Raw genomic sequence first — 7,198 nt, forward strand, 5'->3', positions numbered from 1 at the left:
AATGAAACTAATTCAGTATATTTCTTATTATGACATAGCGTATGTTTTTTTCAGGCTAGATTGTTTACTTTTCTCGGAATTGGGACTCCCAGCAAACGGACTCAGAATCGGTGAATCATTAGAATGACAAGTAGGCAGAAATCAATCAGAATTCTTGTTAGTTTGATTCAGAGGAGCAATCCCATAATCTTTAATGGAAATAAACATCCCGTACATTTGAAAATACTTCCAGGGGACGTGAACATAAATAAATCCGAAACTTCCTACTAGCATCAGTAGGAAATTTTTGATCAAGAATTCGCTCATTTTATCGACATAAACAATGGTTTAATGTTTACCCTAAATAGTGAAGCTCTGAAATCTTCCAAGTTCGAAGTTTACATTGCGATGGATCATTTTGTTTAGATATATAGGTTGCATTATAAATCAACACTCGTTGGGGGAATAGAATCGAAACCAACGCTCGATGAATTGAGAATGCAAAACACAAGATTGTACGCAGCTCACCTGGGTTCGATTCCCAACCCCGCACATAGGGTTAGAGATTTTTCCACAAGAGATTCCTCTAACCAGAAAAGAGGCGAATGACCCTAAGGTTAAAACCTCTATAATTAAAATAATAAAAAATAATACAAAACACAAGAATCCGAATTACGAGTCGCTTCCGATAAACTTGCAGGAATGAGTTCAGCCATAACTCTAAGTCCAGTTGGAATTCCGGCTGGATTCTGCCAGAATTCAGGCTTTAGTGACGCAACCGAGTCTAGTACAACCAGTAGGAATTTCGGTTGATTTTACTTAGGAGCATCTCAATTTTACTGAGATGCATCTCAATTTTTGAAATAAATTTAGATAATACTGCAGTGATTAAATATAATACCGCGTTGATCAAAAATTACCATTGGGTAAGCCTAATTAGAAATTCTAATTCTCTAAATAATAAAATTTGGCATAATGCTTAATTGTTCGTTAATCTTGAAAAATCACTAGTAATTCCATTTGTACTAATTTTATTATTTGCGTTTATGAAATTATTCTACTTCCATTCTACAATAACATTTAAACGTCAAAATTCAGTAACATTCGGTTTCAATTGATTATTCAACAAAAATACAATGCGTGCATACAATTGTACGTTTTAGTACACTAATCCATAAGAATTATGAAATAATTCACCAATACGCATAATACATTGCATTTCGTGAACAATACACAAATACGTTTTAATGCGCTAATACGTAAGAATTATTAAAGAAATAACCAATACTCATCAATACACAAAATACATGTCATTTCGTGAAAAATACACAAATACGTCTCTCAATACGTTAGCCTGAATCGAAAATACTAGAGTGAGTCGCCCCTCGGCGCCTAGGATACACTGAACAAAAATTGTTGCGATATAGCATATGATTTGTCATTTGAACGACATAAAAACTCAATGTTGACGATTTCGAATGGCAATCATCCAAAAAATGGTGGATTCAAGATCGAATGACTTCATGTCTGTATTGGAATGAACAGTCTGTGATATTCGAAGGATAGACATAACGCCATATGAATTATTTGCACCCAAAAAAGTAAACGATGGTGCTTATTATTATCATCTCAACTAACAGTAGTTGATCATTCGTGTTTCATCTGTTTCCAGTGTTTGGGCTGGATCGAATGACAGTCATTTGAAGCGCTTCATGCGTTTGCGAGATAAGTTTTTTCATTATTTCTGTGCATTCGCAAAAAGTCAGTTCGCGAAATCAAAACGTGAAAAAACTGCTGCTTGTCATCTTCAAGACTAACGTACCCTAGAAAAATTGCTTTGGAGCTGATTTCCTGGTATTGGGAGAGAAACTAGCGTCCGGATCAAAGGATTTATTTGCATATTTTGGAGCAATGCCACTGACATAGTGTCTTTCAACATACAGGGAATAGCCGTTATTTAGTGCAAATAACTGGTCAAAGCCATAGTATGCAAGGCAAAGAGGGAGTACTGGAAAGGGAGTGAAATATACAATAGGTAAAATGTTTCGTAAGTTTGTGCACAGCTAGTTTCACGATCATATTTTTTAGGATGGATGCCAAATAGCTGTCAATTGATGACTATGTTGATCGGAACTATTATTCTGGTGAAATGGTGGCACTAACGATTCAATATCGTACGGGAATCACAGCCCTAGGAACCACGAGTCCCGAGAGATTGTAGTTACAGGTATTCCTATCCCAAGGTTTGGAAAATTTCCACGCGACCGGCACTAGGTGATGGCCAAATCTACTGGTTTCACATAGCCGTCTTAGTCCCTGAATCAGATTCGAGAGCTAGACTGATCGCATGATATGCAACATGAGCCAATGTTCGATCTGCTTTGGTTCTATCCCGATGACCATGGCGGCTGAACTACATTGCCCCACAATGCTGATTACCTTTGGAAATGTACAATCAATTAAACAATCTGACGCAGGTATTTCAGTTTTATTATGGAAGGGTTCAATTTATAGCATTAAGCCCTATTTACACTTATCCAATCCGTTTCAGTTCCGTGCACGGACACCAATATTCTTTCATACAAATCAAAAGCGAGCATTCACACTTGTCCGGCACGGCACCGTCCCGGACAAGTGTGCTCACATTTGAAGCGTGTAAAATAATATTGGCATTCGTGCACGGTACTGAACCGTTGCCAAAGCGGATCGGAAAGGTGTTACTTTGACTTTATCGTTATGTTGTTACAATATTCTCTGCACAAAAGTACACTAAAAAAATCGAAACGATAATTCTATTTGTTTCAAACCGCTTAAAATTCATATGAAGAAGAAATGCTATTGTTATCGAGCGCACACATACCTTCTATGTGTCAATTGTATAAACTATGTATGCACACACATAAGTTATATGTGCATATTGTTATAGAATGGGGTTTTATGTGCCTAATAATTATGAAATGTGAATGTAAGATTAATATTTATTGTAAATACACACATTAGGTTTATGTGCCAGTAAATAGTGTCGTAAACGTATGCTTCCGCAATAGTGCAAAAATCTATAAACCAATAGGCATAACGTTTACTTTTTTGAGTGTACTATGATTGTGGTTAATATACAGGTGGCATTCATGACACACGCCTGTTTACGAATATTTTGACGCATGAGAATTTGACCGAATTATTAACAGAAGAGAAAGTAAACAAAGAGAGTAACTCATTGCAGATATGACTTTTTGAAAAAACGCTCAAGAATTGCGTCCCACTATTCACCATCTTGCTGTAATAGTGATTTATTTCCTCTTTTCAGAAAACACCAGCACCGCACAAACGTAAGAGATTCTGTGATGGACCAACGTTGCCGCAAGAGAACACTGGTAGCAATAGGTTTGTTCCAGTACCAGGAGAAACTGGAAGTACTCCGGAGAAAACAGGGAGAAAATCGTTCCTGTATTATCTTCTTTTCTTTTCCTTCTTTTGGTAGCAAATCGGAGTGAAAAGGAGCAAGAATGTTTTGTTCCGGAGCAACAGGGAGTGACTTCCGTGTACTGGAACAAACCTAATCATTGTTAGCAGAAAGGAAACCACTCTTTTGCGCTCAAGCAAGAAACCAAGTCACCCAGCAATTTTTAAGTTTACCGTAAAACTTGAAGGCACTGAGCTAGATCAGCAACCTCCCGGTGCGATTGTTAAAAGTCGATCAACGATTCAGTAGAATTACGCACTAGACAAGAGAATATGTCCGGAATTACAAATTCTGACTCATCAGAAAAATATCTTTAAAAAAGCACTAGCTCAATCGAAACTATGAAAAGTTTCGACTGACTCCGACGCAAATTCCGGAAACTTTTCTTCGTTGATTGCGCGAATATTATATTCTGGTACTGCTGGGTAAATTTCACATTGAAGAATAATTCCGTTGCTAGCTGCCATGATTCAGCATCGAGAGATAAAACCTATAGTCGAGATCGAACCAAGAGAGCAAGGCAAACCGTTGTCACTAAACGCCCTAGCACTAAACTAAAACAAGTTATATTACACATAAGACATAACTTTCTCCGCTGAAGGAAGGCAACAAATTTTTACCGTTAAATTTGAATACTGCGTAATTGTCTCTCTTCGTTTACTTTCGTAGTCACCGATGTTACGTAACATGTTTTAACTGAAGAATTTTTTTTTGAAGACTCACGTACCGGGGGAGCAGCGATAAAAAAAGTTGTGGTTCAGCCGGAAATGAACTGGATTTCTGGCTGGTTCCAGTTCGTATTCTGGCTCCAGTAACACAACCGATTCTAATTAGCCACTGAAGTCGGAATACGAACTGGAACCAGCCAGAATTCCGGTTCATTTCCGGCTGAGCTTAACTGGGTGCTAAAGCTGTAAGATTGTCATGATGACATTCACACAGAAAAAAAATGTTGGTAAAAATAAGAGTTTTTCACTCTTAGCAAAAAAGAACCAACGCATACTCTTAGTTTGAAAATAAAACTTTTATTTTGATTATTATTCTTGATTAATTTAAAAGTTTTACTTTCAACCTGATAGTAGGCGTTAGTTGTTTTTTGCTAAGAGCGGAACACTCTTACTTTTACCAATATTTTTTTCTGTGTGTTGGTAACGAAACTATATTAAGCAAAGTGTCAAAAGTTTGAATTCAATGTGAGGTTTTTTTTATACAACGGTAGCATGTTACAAGCATTTGGATTGTGTTTTGATGTTTTTAGAATATATTATTTTGATCAATAGTTTTTAAGAAACCAATAACAATAAATTACGTTTGCAAAATGCAATAAACTGTTTCAATAATAATTATATACGTACAACCAATTCCTTGATTTGAACTGATCTTCTGCTTAAAACCAAATATATATCGTCTTGTTCTTTGAGCAACTTTCATTCAACTTTTCGATGACATTTATGCTAAGAAATAATGGAAGTATTTCGATTTTCTAATTTGGTATATACGCTGAATATGGGGATGTCTTATCAATTTCGACGTTTTAGTAATTGTAAAGTTAATATTAACATTTCAATCTTGATCGGTTGTTGCTTTGCAATGCGAAACTTTTGCTTCTATTTTCTGAATGTCTATTATTTGATACTTGCATACAGGGGTGGAAAGTAACTTGCAACAAAAATCAAAAGGCTGTCATCTAAAACACAACTGACAAATGTTAAAGGGCCGGGTCATATTGAATATCATTCGGAATAACGCTTCAGTTTTGGTACAGTGTAGGATCCGCCAGCTGGCTTCTTCTTATATTTCCATACTAAATTTGCAAAAGGGCGAATATGATTTGTAAACAAACTTTTATTTTGATGGTTTCTCTTAATTTACTATAATTTCAAAGCAGAAAACATTTGAAATTACTTCTACGAAGGGTAAAAATTTACATAAACGCATATTTTACATGAAATTCCACTCTGCAGTAGACTAGTGAGCGAATCAAGTTTGTTTACAAAAAACAATTTCGCCCTTTTGAGGAATTAATATTGATTTTACTAATCCCTGTTGAAAACGACATACCCCCACTCGACCAATGTTGCCAAAATATTTGTTTTGTTTCGGTCGTATATTTGTTCTGATTAAAATATTCTATATCGACATAGATCTTTCATTAGGGCTTAAATCGCAAATGTAAACAAACAGCGTTTTCGCTTTTATGACATTATGCGACAAAAATACTACAAGATTGAGGTGAAAATTAGTTAAAATGGTTTTTAATTCGATTTACAATTAAAGAAAACAAAACGGCGAAACATGCATTTTCTTCGAGATTTCGACTTAGGCCCTTCGTCTCATATGGAATATAAAGGCTAAACTTACATTTTTAGACAGAACCGGGGCGTATGGTTATTATTCACAAAATTATTCTTTAAACGGCAGTTCTATTATATAAATGATAAGCAATATCTACTATGATCATGTCTACTCTATAGTTATTGTACATAAACATTCTAATATTTCGATATTTTCATGAAATTCGGAGAAAAGATGCACGCGCCCTTTCATCTGCATTGGGTTTATATGCGCCCATTTGCTGAGCCCTATTAAAAAATATACTGTCAAGCTCGCCCATTTACCCAGCCCTACCCAGCGAGACAGAGTCAGTTTAGCCCATTTACCGCGCCCTTCTGAAAATTAAGTTTACGGTTTAGCCCTTTCGCAAATGGTGGTTGCTGAAGGGCGAAATCACGACTGGAATGCAAATTGGGCGTAAGCATTTTTTTAGTTTCTACCCACTAAAAGCACATAGGAATTAAATTCTTTGTTATATTGTCATAAGGTTTAACCAAAGATGCTTCAGGGAAAACATGATCATAAAGTAATTTATACCTACAATAAAAACTACATTTAGAAAAGCATCGCCGAATATTGACACTGATTTTTCTCCATTTGAGTACATTGCGACTTAGGCCCTAATGAAAAATCTGTGTCGATATTATGTACCAATTTCATGGAAAAATCAAAGATTTAGTCTTTATATCCGCATTTAAACGATCATAACGTTTTTTCCATCGGAATACAGCAAAACAAAATAATATATATTCGTTGTTGGACATTACGAAAAATATCTTCACGCCTCTTCATTTTTGTAAGTTGCTTTCTGAGTCAAGCAACCTCTGTCACAAGAATAATTTTCTCTGTTCGGATTTATTTTAAATATTCTAAAACTATTTTTCTGCAAGGTTTAATTTTTGTTTTGGAGGAATGTATAGGTTTTTACATGTGATTGTTTCGGAGAAAACAGCAGTAGAAAATACACTCTCCTATTTACACCGATGATCGATTCAGTTGAAAACTGTACAATTCAACTGTATCGATAATACCAAAGGAAGAACAAGAAGCGACTTCCGGGATAACTTTCTCCCTGTTTGCTCAGTACTTCCAATTTACTCGGTACTGGAACAAAGACAATTTTTACATGATGTTCAAAATATTTTCATACTTACGCTACACAGCCTGTTGATTTCGAAAAGAGGCATTTCCGCATTACTCCGCACACAGAACAGAATCCACGATAACCGCGCTACCGGATCTCTCGGGACTTTCAGTTCTGGATAATATGTTTGATTTCGTCTGCCAAATAATGCCTGCACTTCATAATTACAGACGGATGTTATAGAAAGAAAGCGGTATCTCGAGAAAACAAAAAAATCAACACGGTTAACAATCGTCGTTTTATGTTTGATATCACAATATGACAACACTTCCAAGCAG

General features: G+C 35.8%; 1 long non-coding RNA gene across 1 annotated transcript; it reads left to right on the top strand.

The window, feature by feature from the left end:
* Positions 1-1,293: 1,293 nt before the first annotated feature.
* LOC131682758 (uncharacterized) lies at positions 1,294-4,459 on the top strand. The gene is made up of 3 exons (XR_009304142.1): positions 1,294-2,014; positions 2,068-2,456; positions 3,287-4,459. It is a non-coding gene; the product is annotated as an uncharacterized LOC131682758 (long non-coding RNA).
* Positions 4,460-7,198: the final 2,739 nt, after the last annotated feature.

Source organism: Topomyia yanbarensis, chromosome 2 (assembly GCF_030247195.1).
Source record: "Topomyia yanbarensis strain Yona2022 chromosome 2, ASM3024719v1, whole genome shotgun sequence".
NCBI classification, from domain to species: domain Eukaryota; kingdom Metazoa; phylum Arthropoda; class Insecta; order Diptera; family Culicidae; genus Topomyia; species Topomyia yanbarensis.